This window comes from Nomascus leucogenys, chromosome 19, assembly GCF_006542625.1.
Source record: "Nomascus leucogenys isolate Asia chromosome 19, Asia_NLE_v1, whole genome shotgun sequence".
Taxonomy (NCBI): Eukaryota; Metazoa; Chordata; class Mammalia; order Primates; family Hylobatidae; genus Nomascus; species Nomascus leucogenys.
The window spans coordinates 1654721-1670643 of record NC_044399.1 but is presented as its reverse complement, the minus strand read 5'-3'; the positions used below and the strand labels follow the sequence as shown (position 1 = coordinate 1670643).

General features: G+C 45.9%; 1 protein-coding gene across 21 annotated transcripts in view; it reads left to right on the top strand.

Moving 5' to 3' along the window:
• Positions 1–15923, top strand: part of MYT1L (myelin transcription factor 1 like) — a 531685-nt gene that overhangs the window by 344868 nt on the left and 170894 nt on the right. The window lies entirely within an intron of this gene.

The window sequence follows — 15923 nt, the reverse complement described above, 5'->3', positions numbered from 1 at the left end:
CTAATGGACCAGGAGCTCTGGACAACTTACGTAACATCTACAGCCTTCAGTTTCCTCCATTCTAAAATAAGAGAGTTGCAGACTTTATTATGTAAAACGGTGCAAAAATGTTGTCACTGTGTGAGCCTTAAGAGGAATCTCACTGAGCGTTTTCTAAGCCTTATTATTTGATGTCTATGTATTATCAGTCACTTTTAACTAAAGGATAAAATTTTAATTTCTTAAACTTAAGAAGTGTCCCTTGATGTATTAGGTAAAACTCATGGATATATTAACATCTATGACTATTGCTATTTTAAATTTGGAAGTTTTCCGTTATATCTGCCTGTTTTTTTGTTTGTTTGTTTGTTTTGAGATGGAGTCTCGCTCTGTTGCCCGGGCTGGAGTGCAGTGGCATGATCTTGGATCACTGCAACCTCCGTCTCCTGGGTTCAAGCAATCTCATGCCTCAGCCTCCAGAGTAGCTGGGATTAGAGGCACCTGCCACCACACCCAGCTAATTTTTGCATTTTCAGTAGAGATGGGGTTTTACCACATTGGCCAGGCTGGTCTCAAACTCCTGATCTCCAGTGATCCGCCCGCCTTGGCCTCCCAAAGCACTGGGATTATAGGCGTGAGCCACCTCGCCTGGCCCTGGCATTGTTTTTTTACTGGTTTTGAAAGATTTACTGACTACAAAAGCTACCCCTTCCCAACAGCTATTCTTGCCCATTCATGCCAGCACACCCTCCGTGAACACAGCTGTGATGCTGACATTTGCTGTCAGGTTCCTGATGGAAATAGGACACCAGGCTTTTTCCAAATAGGACAAAAGAGTAGAAGCCTCCATTTTTGCTCTGATGAAATTACATGTCTTTTTTTGGTCTTTTAACAATAAATGTTTCCAATGAATGTGTTTATGTTAAGGCTACAAGGTCATTTTGCTCATACATTGCATCAGCAATAGCCAAGTAAAAAGCTTGTATTTCAGTACTTTGAGGCATCAATGTATTGGAACTTGCCAAAAACAACTTGAGGTAAATGTGGGGCATCAGCATTGTAAAGAATCAATTTTTCTTTTTTAGGAAAGGAATACCAAGTAATAAAATGATGCCAGCCATTTACGGTTTTTTAGTTTAGTTTTGTTTTGTTTTGAGACCGACTCACTCTGTCACTCACGCTGGAGTGCAGTGGCACAATCTAAGCTCACTGAAACCTCTGCCTCCCAGGTTCAAGTGATTATCTTGCCTCAGCCTCCCAAGTAGCTGGGATTACAGGTGTGTTCCACCATGTCCAGCTAGTTTTTGTATTTTTAGTAGAGGTGGGGTTTCACCATGTTGGCCAGGTGCTCTCGAACTCCTGGCCTCAAGTGATCCACCCGCCTCAGCCTCCCAAAGTGCTGGGACCACAGGTGCATGCCACCACGCCCGGATCATTTTTGTATTTTTAGTAGAGATTGGGTTTCACCATGTTGGCCAGGATAGTTTCGAACTCCTGACTTCAAGTGATCTGCCCGCCTCGGCCTCCCAAAATGCTGGGATTACAGGCATGAGCCACCACGCCCAGCCTGCCATTTAGTCTAATTTTCAACATAGGAGATTTTTAAGGAAATCAAATGTTTCTCACAATTGTAGTTTACAATTTTATTGCTTTGTAGGACAGACGCTGTGGTAGTTTCTGGGGGCCGTGCGTCACCCTCTCTGCCACAGCTGCGGGATCTGCTGTGGGTCTCAGAAAGCTGTGGGATCTGGCGGTGGGATCTGGCAGTCTGCTTGGTGAGCCACGCCTCCTCAGTGGTGTTCTGGGTCTCTTTGAAAGCGGCTGGAGTGGATTTTTTTTAGCATGATTGTTGTATAGTTGTGGTCTTGTAGGAAATTGAGAATAGAGGAGAATCAACCAGTGCTTAATACCTGGGAAAGAAAATGGTTTTAAAAAGGAGTTTATGATTTAAAACTCTGGTTAAAATTTTTTGGTAGGAGTAAGGTAATAATATTTATTTTATTGGATGTTCTACATTAATTTCCAAATCCTGTCTTTGAACAAAAGATAATCTCTATAGTTATTTACTGGTGTTAATAGTTTATGAAGAAGTTGAAATAACTGATAAGCCTATGTACAGCTTCAATGGTAAACCTTAAATCAAAATGTAAATTTGGAACAACATAAGGAAAATGATCACCTAATTTTACTGAAAACCCAGGATACATCGGGGGTCTTAATGTGGTATTACATTTTGTTCTGGGTCTCTTGGCTACCAAGGAACCAGTGAGAAAGGCGAAGGGCAGAGTTCCAGGATCTGACAAAAGCATTAAGTCAGCTCCTTAGAGACGCAGACACTCTTGGCACCGAAGGAAAACTGTTTCAATTTCCACACATTGCCCAGCAGGGATCCAAGCTTAGTCAACATTTTTGGGCCCTGATACAGGTCATCACGGCCAGGCCTCCTAGGAAGCTAACAAATATGACAAATACTTATCTTCAGAAACGTCATTATTAGCCAGTCACCTGAATTTGCCTTTTGGTTTTCCCAACTGAGGTTTGTGTCTTAGGATATTAGCATATAAATGACAAAAACACGGTGAATTTTATAAGCAGGGCTAGAAGTAATTCTTACATCACAAGTGAACGTGCTCATGTGGTCTTTTCTGCACACGGTCACCTGTGTTTCTGCGCCCATTGTTAGATGGCTGCACACATGGCTCAGTCCATTCAGCGGCTCCGAGCACCTCCATGTTCCCCACACCACACTCAGAGGTGGCCGGGGGCACTGGTGCTTCAAACCTGGTGCCCAACCACCAAGCTCTCAAAGCAAACCTCAGTCATCCTAAGTGAGTTTCCCAAGATTTAGTTTCGGTCCCCAAGATCAAGGAAGAGTAATTCCCTGTGTTACAGTCTCCCAACTGTGCAAGCCAGCCTGGTGTGGCCTCCAGGCATTTAAAACATGGAAGATAGAAGTTGTCCCAATGTACTGTCCACTATTGTTTTGTGGATAGATGGTAGGAAAACAGTGGCCTACTAGGAAGTCACCAACCTTGACATTGAGGAAGCTGCTGCATAATCTTCTCCTCACCCTCCTAGCAGTTTGCTGGCCGGGAAGGCCCCGTGGAGATAAGTGGGGTGAATCTGCTCAAAGTGCATGGTTTGAGCAACGCTGCATCGGTATGGGAGGCCTGGGGAGCAGCATCTGCTGCTACTGAGCTCATTGCTTAATGCAGACACCTGAGCAGGGGAAGTATCACAAGGTGAGGACTGGAGGCTCAGCATTTCCTGGCAGCATCCTCACACCAAAGCCTGCTATCTCCTGAAGGGCTGGGATACGTTGGAAGAAACCACACCTTCCTCTCTGTGTAGGTGATTGTTTAGTGGGGCTCAAGTACCTGCTAAAGAGACGTTGTTATTCATCCAGAATATTTCATGAACTGATGCTGGCATTCCAGCTAAAATACCACATGTCAACATGTCTGCAATAATCTATTTTTGAACATTTGACTAAGATGAAAATTTCTAGTGCCTTATAGTCATAGTTTTTTTTTTTTTTTTTGCTTTCCATGTTGATATAAAATACTGTTTGTGTTAAAAACAAAGTGCAAGTTGGTGGTTAGAATAGAATCTATCTATAGAAATGAAATTTAATCATCAAAATAATGGTCAACTTGCTGTTCTGAAATCCCTTTTCCTAAAATTTCCCAATAACAATTAGAAATAGGAATAATCAAAATTTGTTAATATTTATTACAGATTAATATTAACTGATTACAGAAAATTGAATTTTAGCCTTCCTTGCAACAGTGATACACATGCTAAGACATTTGGAATGAATTGGACACACTTATTTCCAAATGGTGATTTTTGTATAAGCTGCCAATTCACCAGAGAGAGAGAGAGAACAAATTCCTAGGAAGGCCTCATTCCTCACAAGTCTGTTTTGTGATCCCTCTGAATTTATTTCTGAAATTTAATGGATTTTATTCCCATTTAGGCTTCACTGGACTGTTTTAATTATTTGTTTGTTGAACTTAGGGTTCCGACCCTGCAATTTAGCGTCAGAGTCTTTGTATACTCAATAAACACCCAAAGGTTAGGTGATGGGTATTGGTAGTACATTCAAATCCTTCCCAATGTAGGGTACGCTGAGTCAAATCATTTCATTTGAAACTTAAAAATTAAAATCTCCAAGTAATGGCTTTTCCTTTTCATTAGAACATGACTGGGGTCCCTCTGGCTTGCGGCGCACACCCTCACTCAGACCCCCTCTCCATTCCGCACGCCTCTCGCCTGCCAGTGTGGGTGCCATGGCACAGCGTGGTGAATAATTGCCTGTCTTCACAGGAGGCTGTTCTGGAGCTAAAGTCGAGGGCTTGCTTCCTGATGTATGCACGCCTCATTTGGAGTCTGCCAACAGCCTAGGGGCTGTATTATTCATGCCTTGACAGAGAGCACTCACTAAAAGCCCTGGAACAGAGCCAGGTGCTGGCTGAGAGATGTGGAGCATTGCAACTTGCAACTGAGAGGAGCATCTATAATCCAAAAATAAATAAAAAAAGAAGAAACAGAGAGGAAGACAGAGAGAAAAATAGGAGTTCCTATATCCCCTCTTTACCGGTTTCACATAGATAGAAATTTCATTTGCATTAAAATAAAATATCCTAAAAATAATTGCATTTTTTTTCTAACCACGCTTGAAAGTTTAACACAATTTTCCACATTTAATTGCAAAACTGATTTTAATTAGTAAGGCCCTGCATGTGAAAAATGAAGATCCACTTGGGTGCGTGGAATACATTGCAGTGTCTGCTGAATGCTCTAATTAACGTGCGGCTGCTGTACAATGGGGTACACTGTGGGATATTTATGAAAAATTCTGTGCACGCAGCCTCCAAACCAGGCTATCTGTGCTTTACTCCATGAATCCATGAGAATAAATAGTTCTCCTTCATTCTTTGAGACATCATTGTGTACGCCTCACCCCCCCGTAAGCTTTATGCACGCCCGTCCTTTTACTATTCATCACTGATATTATAAATCAGAAGGTAGGGCATGCATATTATAACATTAGTTTGATAGCATGGCACAGTAGTTGCACATGGTGCCAAGATTTTGAGGTCTAGGGGTTTACTTGGTTGAAGAAGAGAATCAAACAGGTGGCGTCCAGGCTTGCTGTTGCTTGGAGGCCTGAGTACCCACAGGATTTGCAGACACAAAATTCAGGCCTCCTCTTTTGTTTTTTGTTTTGTTTTGTTTTGTTTTTTGAGACGGAGTCTCACTCTGTCACCCAGGCTGGAGTGCAGTGGCGCGATCTCAGCTCACTGCAACTTCCGCCTCCCAGGTTCAAGCAATTCTCCTGCCTCAGCCTCCTGAGTAGCTGGGACTACAGGCGCATGCCACCACGCCTGGCTAATTTTTGTATTTTTAGTAGAGATGTGGTTTCACCATGTTGACCAGGTTGGTCTCAAACTCCTGCTATCAGGTGATCCGCCTGCCTCAACCTCCCAAACTGCTGGGATTACAAGCATGAGCCACTGTGCCCGGCCCAAAGCCTCCTCTTTTGGATGGTGGTTGCAGTCAACCTTTATTGTCACAGTAAGTCTTCTGTGTACAAAATGAACACCTGGCCATCATCCTAAAGAAAGTAGTTTGCCTGGTGCCTGTCTATAGTGTGTCAGCCCCAGGAGACACACCTCCGGGCATGGCCTGTGTTGTTGTGTTGTGAATGCAACATGATTAATTCGGTTGATTTAATACATGCAAAGCATGTAATGCATCTTAGAGCATGATTTTATTTTTTTTAAAGGGACAGAGTCTCACCCTGTCCCCCAGGCTGGAGTGCAGTGGCCTGATCATAGCTCACTGCAGCCTAGAACTCCGGGGTTCCAGTGATCCTCCCACCTCAGCCTCTCAGAGTGCTGGGCTTACAGCATATTTTTGATGTTTGGTAAAAGGAGATATATTTTTTAAATAATTCCAATTCAAGGAGAAGGAACATAGTTATTTTCAGATAGGGCACTGAAAACAATAAGTATACTGATGAACAGTCTGTAATGTATATGACCTGTATTGGTCAAGCTTCGATTTCACAATTATAATCTTGTTCTGATTTCTTGAACTAATAATTAAAAATATATACAATTTGGGAACTTGGGAACATCAATAGAAAACACAGCAGAAATTCACGTGCAGTACAGCTGTTGTCTGATGTTTACCCACCAAAACACCGCAGTTCAGTTCTCACCACCCTCATCCATGTGGGGATTCTAGAAAAGGCAGGGCAGCCACTATGGAGATCTTGAAGTGTGGAAAGAGGGAGTCCTGATGTGACAGTGGCCCAGCTGTGCAATTTCCCGCAGCCACAAAGCACAACCACAGAGCCCCCAGGAACCCTGAGCCAGCTCTCCGCCCTGTGTGCTTGGAGCCTCTGCCGACCACAGGATGCCCTCTCATGGACACCATGAGCTCCTCGGTGGAGATCTCTGTCCACTGCATCTACTCAGGGGTGTGCACCCCACTCATTAGAGAAGCAAGGATGGCTGGCAAGATGGGGGCCAGGGCTGAAAGTGTGAGAATCCTCTCACCACACCCATCTAAGCTGGCCCAGAAGACTATCCTGGGTACAGTGAGGGCCTGGAATCTGCACTCACGGCAAATACTTCTGGAGTAGCCAGGTTCATGAGCATCGCTGGGACCCGGCTGTTTGAGTCCCTATCTGGGGCTGTCCCCCTGCTCTTATTACCAGTGTCACTCACAGGCACAGCCTGAGGACAGCGGGCAGTAATCATGAGGACCCTCCCCAGATCCGGCTCTGGGAGGTGGATGTTTCTTCTGTCCCCTCTGGCCTGCCCCAAAGAGAACAGTGCTTTCAGGGTTAGACCCCAAAATAGGACTGAAATGCCGATTTCCATATTCTCTTCCTGCCAAAATAAGTAAAGATTTAGAGGAAAGAAACAGTCCCCTGGTCATAACGTTGCTTCAGTAAGATACTGGTGTTTTCATCTGGAAGATTCAGTGTGACTTAGGATGCTGCTGGCTGCAGTACCTGGAAACCCACCTCGAACTGGCCTAAACAACACCGAATCACTGTCTTTCCTGAACTGGGCGTTGAGAGGAAGTGCCAAGGATGACTTAACTCAGGCCTTCTGCTCCATCCTCTGCACCTCCTGCTTCGTTCACCTCTGTTGTGGGAGAAGGCTGTGGCCACTCCTGGCCGGACAGCTGCCCTCAGTGTCCAGAGAGGGCTGCAGGAAGGCCTTTCTAGAAGCTCCCTGAAGAGAAGAGGATTTACAGAGATACCAACAACCAGGGTCCCACGGCCATTCCTGAGTGCCACTGATAAGCAAGTCGGACATCCTCAGAACCTTTAAGCCCCGTCCGGAGTGGGAGGCGGGGCCACCTTCCCAGAGCCAGGGTTCCCCAACTGGGGTTCCCTGATCCAGAACATCAGCGTCACCTGGGACCAGCTAAGTGAGAAGCTAAGGCAATCTGGGTTTTAGCCATCCCTCCAGAGGGTTGATTCTGACGCTTCCTGAGTTTAAGAATTGCGGCCAGCAAACAGGCCCGGACTCCTAATGAGACAGCATTTTTAGATAATGGGAACAGGAGGAATTTATTCTGGGTGAGCTACTCACACACAGAGCCGACAGCATAGACAGATCTGAAGACCAGCACGCATTCTGCCTGCAGCTCACAGGACCTGGGGTCCACATAACGGTAGTGGGGCATTCCCACAGCTCCTCCCGCCCACCCGCATCCCCCCGCCGGGGCCCAGCATCGCTGTAGTCCTACTTCCACTGCCTTCGCAGGGTGGGAGAAACAAAGCCAGTGGTGCTGGAGGGTGATTTCTAGTCAGGGACTTCTGTTTCACTTCTGTTCATACCGTGGACTGCTGTAGCTGGCAAGCAAGGCAGTATTTAAGAACAGTGCAGCAGGCTATATTTTCTGAGAAAGGAAGGGACAGCCGCTTTGGAGTGGGGTGAGGACTGTGGGGCAGCAGCTTCTCTGGACTCAGCCTGGCCTGCTCTGGGTTGCGCCAGAAGCACACAGGGGGCCAGGCCTCTGCTGCACATGCAGGAGGGGCCCAGAGGCTCTGGGTTGCTCAGAGCCGCCCCCCGCCCACCTGCCATCCACATGTTCCCAGTGGACCAGACAGGGTCTGAGAGAGCAGGGCACTGTGGCCGCCTGGCTGTGTGTGCCCTGCAGCCTCTGCCTAAAGAGAGCCCAGTGAGGAGCCAACCACAAAGGCCTCTCAGCTGGAAGGAAATCTGGATGCGACCCAGAGACCCTGTAGGATCCTAAGGCCCTGTTTTACCCTTATTCAGAAAGGACTGCCTGGGGGCCTGGCAGGCTCTGTGTGAGCCTTCGCAAGCCTCCAGATGCATACTTAAGATAAACACACCCTCTGTCTCCTGCTGAGGGAAACTGAGCTCCCCCTACATAATACAACAGATTTTAAAAGATCCATTCCTTGTAATTCAGTAGCCACTCTGCAGGGCCATGAATATTATCTAATGCGCTGCTTGACATCGCCAGACACACGCTTCCTATACAAGTGGATGCATTTCCTGAAACTCTAGGGAGGAGAGGAGGGGGAAAATGAACATCTTGGAAGAAATTTTATTCATAAATAATGCATAGCAATTCGGCGATGCCTGGATCACCTTGTTATTCCCTCGACCAATCCTGCGGCTTCTCACGCTTCTGAATGAAGTGCAGACGCTCTCTGGGGAGCCAGGGAGGGAAGCGGGCACACAGAGAGGGCAGAGGGTAGTGAATCCTAATGGCTGCATTTATCGTCAGGAAGGCTGGGGAGTCCAGAGCTTTAGTCCAACCTCAACGGGGATAAGATCTGAGAGCAGGGAGTGCAGCGCTGCTGGAGGGGCCCAACTGCAGGCCCTGGGGCTGGGCTTCCCTGAGCACCCTGGACACAGCCTCCTTGCCACTCCTTGCCAGGTGGGTGGAGTTGACTGTATCCAGGAATGCAGATCTTGGGCCTCTCCCCTCTTTTCTGCCCCCTCCTCCCCTCCTGGGGTGCAGTGAGCAGGGAGCAGTGCAGGGGCCCGAGGAAGCTCCTCTCCTCCCAGCCTCCCTGAGGACACACAGACAACAGGACTCTTCGCGGAAGTGGAGTCTAGGCTTCTGCCCTCCCCCGCAGGAGGCCCTTCTGCTGCCTCCTAATCCTGGTAATAACAGCGATGTCCCAGAAAGACTCGCTGTTCCCAGGCAGGGCCAGGGGCCTGCGGCCTCGCTGCACCTCGTCTCGCCTGCTGCAGCGAAACACCCCCACTTTGGCCACAGGCCCCCCACCCTGTCCTCTTCCACCCTGGAACGACCTTTTCTTCCTCCAGCTCCAATCAGGCCCGACGTCCCTGCTGCAGCTGCGCAGAAAGCACTCATCACATTAGAATAAGGTGCACCTGCTCTGAGTGACTAATGAACTGAACTTTCCCTGAGGCCAGCATGGTTTTGGCAGAGAAGCTTCTTAAATTAACCCAAATTGATTTCTAATAAAGGAGGAAAGGGGGAGGATGTGAAGGTGCAGCAAAGGAAATTCTGGGGCTGAACCAGGGAGTCAGGGCACTTTAGCACGTGTTCACCCCGGGCCGTCTCCCAGAGGGCGCATCTGGGTGCATCCCCAGATGCAGGGAACCCTGAAGGCCGGACAGGCCAGGTGGGCACTGCCCCGGGGATGCAACCTCACTCACAGCACAGGCCTCACAGGGAAGAGGGCACCAGCCATGGGGCTTTTCAATATTTGAAACATGTTAGAACCTGAAAAGCTAAAAAGGAGTTTGCTTCTTGAATGTTCTTCGCTGATTCTCCCAGAGGATATTATTGGCAACTGAAACCAAAAGAAATACGTTGGCTCAAAGACTGCTGAGGATTAAAGCGAGGACTGGAAATGCTGAAAGAACCCGTGATGCAGATGACAGCCTATTATTAGTATCTATTCTGTCACAATTCATCCGTGTAACCAAAAGCCATTGTACCCCCAAAACTATGAAATAAAATTAATGTTAAAAAAGAAAAAAAAGTTACTGGTGGTCATTGCTTCCCAATATCAACACATCTAGCTAAAAAGTGAGAAAAAAAATTGTATCTATTGTTTCAGTCACAATGTGCCATTCGTCCAGGGCATTGGTAACCACAGCTAGAGTTTTCCTCTGATTTTTTTTTTTAAGACGGAGTCTCGTTTTGCTCTTCTTTTCTGAATTAGTCTCATATGATCGATGTAAATTTTTTTGTATTTTGTATTCTTTTTTTTTCACTTAACATTATAACATGAGCTTATTTCCAAATAGCCATTAAATGTTTTAGTTTTAATTTTCAAGGCTGGCTTTCATCCTGTGGCTGTAATGTTATTTATGCAATTCTTTTATTGTTCAAATATATTTAGTTTTCATAAAACGTCTCCATATTGTGCATAAAGTGGGAAAAGCATCTTTGCAGACAATGTTTGTGTCTTTTTGTTTCTTCCCTGGGATGAATGACCAGGAGGAGAATTGCTGGGGTGAGGGAGGAGAGGGCATGGAGGGTTCTCTTTCCAGAAGAGCCTCTCTCCAGGAAGATGAGACCTGTTTACACCCCCACCAGTGGAATCAAAGGATGTCCCTGTTATCCTACTGTAGATCATAGAGAATATAATGATTTTCAAATTGCTTCCTTCTTATTCAAAAGCAGAATTGTCTTGTTTTTAAAACGATTGTTTTTAAAGGAGTGATTGTTATATTTAACGATGCCTTTGCTAGAAAATTCTGGAAGAAAGAGTGGTGAGCAAGTCAAGCGATGCCCATTTCTTCCTGCGAATGATCTTGCTCACTCAGCGTTAGAGGAGACCCCCTGCCTCCCAGGCTGATCCTGGACATGGTTTTTGCCATAGCTGAATAAAGGAATAGGCCACCAGGCAGAGGTGATGCTTCCTACCAGGCAGAGGTGATGCTTCCTGCCAGGCAGAAAGTAGAAAGCACTGATCTCGTGCCCCTCTAGGGGTGTCAGGGCCTCTTGTTCCAGCACAGGAGCCTGAAAGGGGACCTGAGTGGCCAGACCCCAGAGCCAGCAGGCAGAGCCGCAGTGCAGGCCTCAGGGCGTCATGAAGCAGGCAGTCCTGCTGCCCTCGCGGGGCCGCCCTGCATGTAACCGTCTCACACGGGGGCTTGGCAGCCTCAGGTCTGTGAGCAGTTGCTCTGCATGCCAGGCAAAGCCTTTCCCTGAGTCCCTTGTCTGCTGCCCAGACAGGGCCACTGAAAAGCAGCAGCAAGCTCTGGGCATCTGTGCATCCCCCTGGCCGGCTCTCCTGAATCCTGGCTCAGCCCATGGTGCCCACTTGCATTCGTGAGGCCTTGGGTTTAAGGTCGGGATGATGGCGGGACCTTTGTCTGCCCAGTCAACAGCTATGATGCCGAAAGGCAGAGGGATGGCCTACTGTCTTCTCTGGCTTCCCGCATGTGAAAAAGGGACACACCAGGGCAGGGGCGATGGGACCCCTCTGTCTCCAGCCTACCCCATCCCCGATAAACTCCAGGTCCTTCCAAACGAAGAGCTCATCTTCTGCAAGTCATAGAGTGCCTGGGTTCTCCTCTTCCCTGCCTGGTCCCTGCAAGTCACAGAGTCTGGGTCCTCCTCTTCCCTGCCTGATCCCTGGGTCTTGGGAACAGTCCCCAACTCTGTGCATAGTAGTGCTGCTGGTGACCGGAATACTCTGGTGATTTTAATTTTCTGGGCACTGATGATTTGAGAGCTCTCACAGCCGTTTTCACCCCAGGCAAATGGAGAATGGCTCTCCTAGAACAGTGAGGATTGCTTGGTGAGTGCTGCTTGTGGCGATTTCCTGCACCTACGCTGTCAGTCTTCCTTGCCCATGACCTCAAGCTCCTTGCCAGAAGGGGCCTTGTCCCAGACATCTCAGACCTGCCTCCAGAAGCATTTCCGGAAGCACAGACACCTGTTTAGTGAGTGTTCCATGACAGGGAAACTGCGGGCTGGAGATAACGAGGGCTCTGAGGGTTAGTCTTTGTACCGAAAGCCCTGAAATTTATATTATTCTTAGGTCCTTAGTGCAGTCTGTTGTTTTCTAAATAGTATCTAAAAATGTATAATAACACAAAATAAATCTAGGTAAGATTTTTTTTAAGTAGAAAATTTTACCCTTGTTTTTCTTTGGATTAAAGAATAAAAATAACAATTCTAAGTATTTTGGAGGCGTTTTCTTAGAGCAACTTTCGCCATTACAGGCATACCCTGTTTATTGTACGTTGCTTTATTGCAGTTTGCAGTGAAGGTCTGATTTGTACAAACTAGAGGTTTGTGGCAACCCTGACCATGCAAGTCCATCAATGCCGTTTTTCTAACAGCACATGCTCACTCAGTGCCTCTGTACCACGTTTCAATAATTCTTGCAATATTTCAAAGCTTTTCAGTATTGTTATGTCTATTATGGTGCCTGTGATCAGTAATCTTTGATGTTACTACTGTGATTGGGGGCACCAGGAACCGCGCCCGTGTAAGACAGTAAACTTAATCTGTAAATGCTGTGTGTTCTGACTGCTCTGCCAACCGGCCGGTCCACCACCTCTCCCTGCTCCTCAGGCCTTCCTATTCCCTGAGACACAATAATATTGAAATTAGGCCAATTAACAACTCTACAATGGCCTCCGAGTGTTCAAGTGAAGAGAAGAGTCACACATCTCTCACTTTAAATCAAAAGCTAGAAATGCTTAAGCTTAGAGAGGAAGGCGTGCCAAAAGCCAATACTGGCCAAAAGTTAGGCCATTCGTGCCAAACAGCCGACTTGTGAATGCAAAGGGAAGGTTCTTAGAGGAAATTAAATTGCTACTTTAGGGAATACACAAATGATAAGAAAGTGAGACAGCCTATTGCTGAGAAAGTTTGAGCAGTCTAGATAGAAGATCAAACCAGCCACAGCATTCTCTAAAGCCAGAGGCTACTCAGAACAAGGCTGTAACTCTCTTCAGTTCTGTGAAGGTAAGGCGAGGAAGATGCAGAAGAAAAGTGTAAAACTAGCAGAGGTGGGTTTATGAGGTTTCAGGGAAGAATCTGTCTCCATAACTTAAAAGTACAAGGTAAAGTAGCAAGTGCTGATGGAGAAGCTGTAGCAAGTTACTCAGAACCTCTAGCTAAGATCACTAATGAAAGTAGCTACACTAAACCACAGATCTTCAGTGTGGATAAAACAGCCTTCTATTGGAAGAAGATGGCATCTAGGAATTCCATAGCTGGAGAGGAGAAGTCAATATCTGGGTTCAAAGCTTCAAAGGACAGGCTGTCTCTCTTGTTCTGAGCTAATGGAGTTGGTGACTTTAAATTGAAGCCTATGCTCATTTACATTCTGAAAATTCTAAGGCCCTTAAGAATTATACTAAATCTACTCCACCTGTGCTTTATAAATAAAAGAACAAAGCCCGGATGACAGCACATTTGTTGACAGCATGGCTTAGTAAATATGTTAAGCCCACTGTTGAGACCTACTTCCCAAGGGGGGAAAAAATTTCTTTCATTTTTTACTGCTCATGGGCAATGCACCTGTGCACCCAAGAGCACTGCTGGAGATGCACGAGGAGGTGCATGTTGGCTTTATGCCTGCAGACACAACATCCATTCTGCAGCCCATGGGTCAGGAGTAATTTTGACTTTCAAGGCTTATTATTTAAGTAGTGTGTTTCATGAGGCTACATCTGCCATAGAGAGTGATTCCTCTGATGGACCTGGGCATAGTAAATTGAAAATCCTCTGGGAAGGATTCACCATTCCAGTTGCCATTAAGTACATTCGTGATTCATGGCAGGAGGTCAGAATGTCAACATTAACAAGAATTTGGAATACATTGATTGCAACCCTCATGGACGACTTTGAGGGGTTCAAGACTTCAGCGGAGGAAGTCACCACAGATGTGGTGGAAACAGCAAGAGAACTGGAATTAGAAGTGGAGCCTGAAGATGGAACGGAATTGCTGCAATCTCAGGATAAAAACCAAATGGATGAGGAGTTGCTTCTTAGGGCTGAGCAAAGCAGGTGGTTTCTTGAGATAAAATCAACTCCTGGTGAAGATGCTGTGAACATTGTTGAAATGACAACATAGGATTTAGAATATTCCATCAACCTAGGTGATAAAGCAGTGGCAGGATTTGAGAGGACTGACTCCAATTCTGAAAGAAGTTCTGCTGTGGGTAAAATGCGATCAAATAGCACCATGTGCTACAGAGAAATCTTTCTTGAAAGGAAGTCTCGATCGATGTGAGAAACTTCCTTGTCTTATTTTAAGAAATTTCCACAGCCACCCCAGGCTTCGGCAACCACCACTCAGATCAGTCAGCAGCCATCGGCATCCGGGCAAGACCCTCTGCCAGCAAAAAGATTAGGACGCCCTGAAGGCTCGGGTGATCCTTCTCATTTTTTAGCAAGAAAATATTTTTAAATTAAGGCATATACATTGATTTTTAGACATAACACTATCGCACATTTAATATGCCATAACTTTTTGTCAAATATTTATGTATTTGTTTAAACACCTACTCAACAATTGATTTTTGTGCCTCTCTGGGGTTAGGAACTGTGCAGACACTAGTGATAGACACAGTCTACTTTAGATTAACATTCTAGCAATAGAAAAATGCATGCAAGGTATTAGTACATTATAACCTTATATCTTAAAAATTAACAGGATACGATGGACAATGCAATTCATATCTTATGAATGTGTAATAGATGTATGTAGTTTCAGAGTACATGTGATAATTTAGTACATTCATGTAATTTGTGGAGACCGAATCAGTGTACTTGGGATATATGTCACCTTAAATATTTGTCTTTATGGTAGAAACATCCAAATTATTCTCTTCTAGCTATTTTGAAATGCACAATACGTTATTGTAAACTACAGTCACCCTACTGACCTATCTAACCTTAGTTCGTATTTCTTCCGTCAAACCGTATATTTGTACCCATTACTCAGTTTCCTTTATATTGCGCTGGGAAACCAAAACATCTGTGTGAGTTGCTTGATTGCAGTGTTCACTTGATTGCAGTGTCTGGAACCACGTCTCCAAGGCCTGCATGTACTCAAGTTCTAGGTCTGGATCATTGTATAAAAGTGCCTTTCAATTTTAAAATCATCGACATTTAGGCCTGAAGTGGCTGTTAGAGTTTGTATAGCAACAGCCTGGGAGTCCTTTCATTTTTTTCTGCCTACCTCTAACCTCCAGTGTGGGTGCACCAAGCCTGATGGCAGAGGGCCAGCACACACGTCTTATGCACAGCCAGGCAAAGGTGCTGCCAGTTCTGAGCAACAACTGCTTTAGACACCAGCCCTGCCTTCTAGAGACGCATGGGCTAACCAGGGACAGATACAGCTCACTGTGGCACAGGTGATCTTGCAAGCCTGGGAATGTTCAGTGAGACCAAGAAGGAGTGGGTAAATAGTTGGACTGGACTTCCAAGTCAATACCTTTTTTAAAATTTTTATTTTTGTTTAATTTTATAGATTGAGGGGCACAGGTGTGGTTTTGTGACACGGATACATTGCATGGTGGTGAAGTCTGGCTTTTAATGTAACTGTCACCTGCATACTGTACATTGTACCTGTCAGGTAACTCATCCAGCTGTTTTATTTCAGAAATTACAATATTTGGTAGGGTATCACATACAGCCAAGTTTGAAATGATCACAGGCTACTGTGGTCAGGTAGAAGATGATATGACACTACAGATTGCTAAAAATGTATTCTGTGATACTAATTGTTGAGTGCTAACTGCACGCACAGCTCTCTTTCAGAAACAATGTTTAGGGACAAAGAGATGGCTCCCTGCCTTGGAAGCATGTGTGATGTCACCTGTGCAACATGGACAGACACAGCTGCACACATGTACTGGAAGTTCAGGGACATGCACAGGAGGGTCCAGGGAGACGGGTGCACTGCGGGAGAAGCCCCAGGGACATGAGCA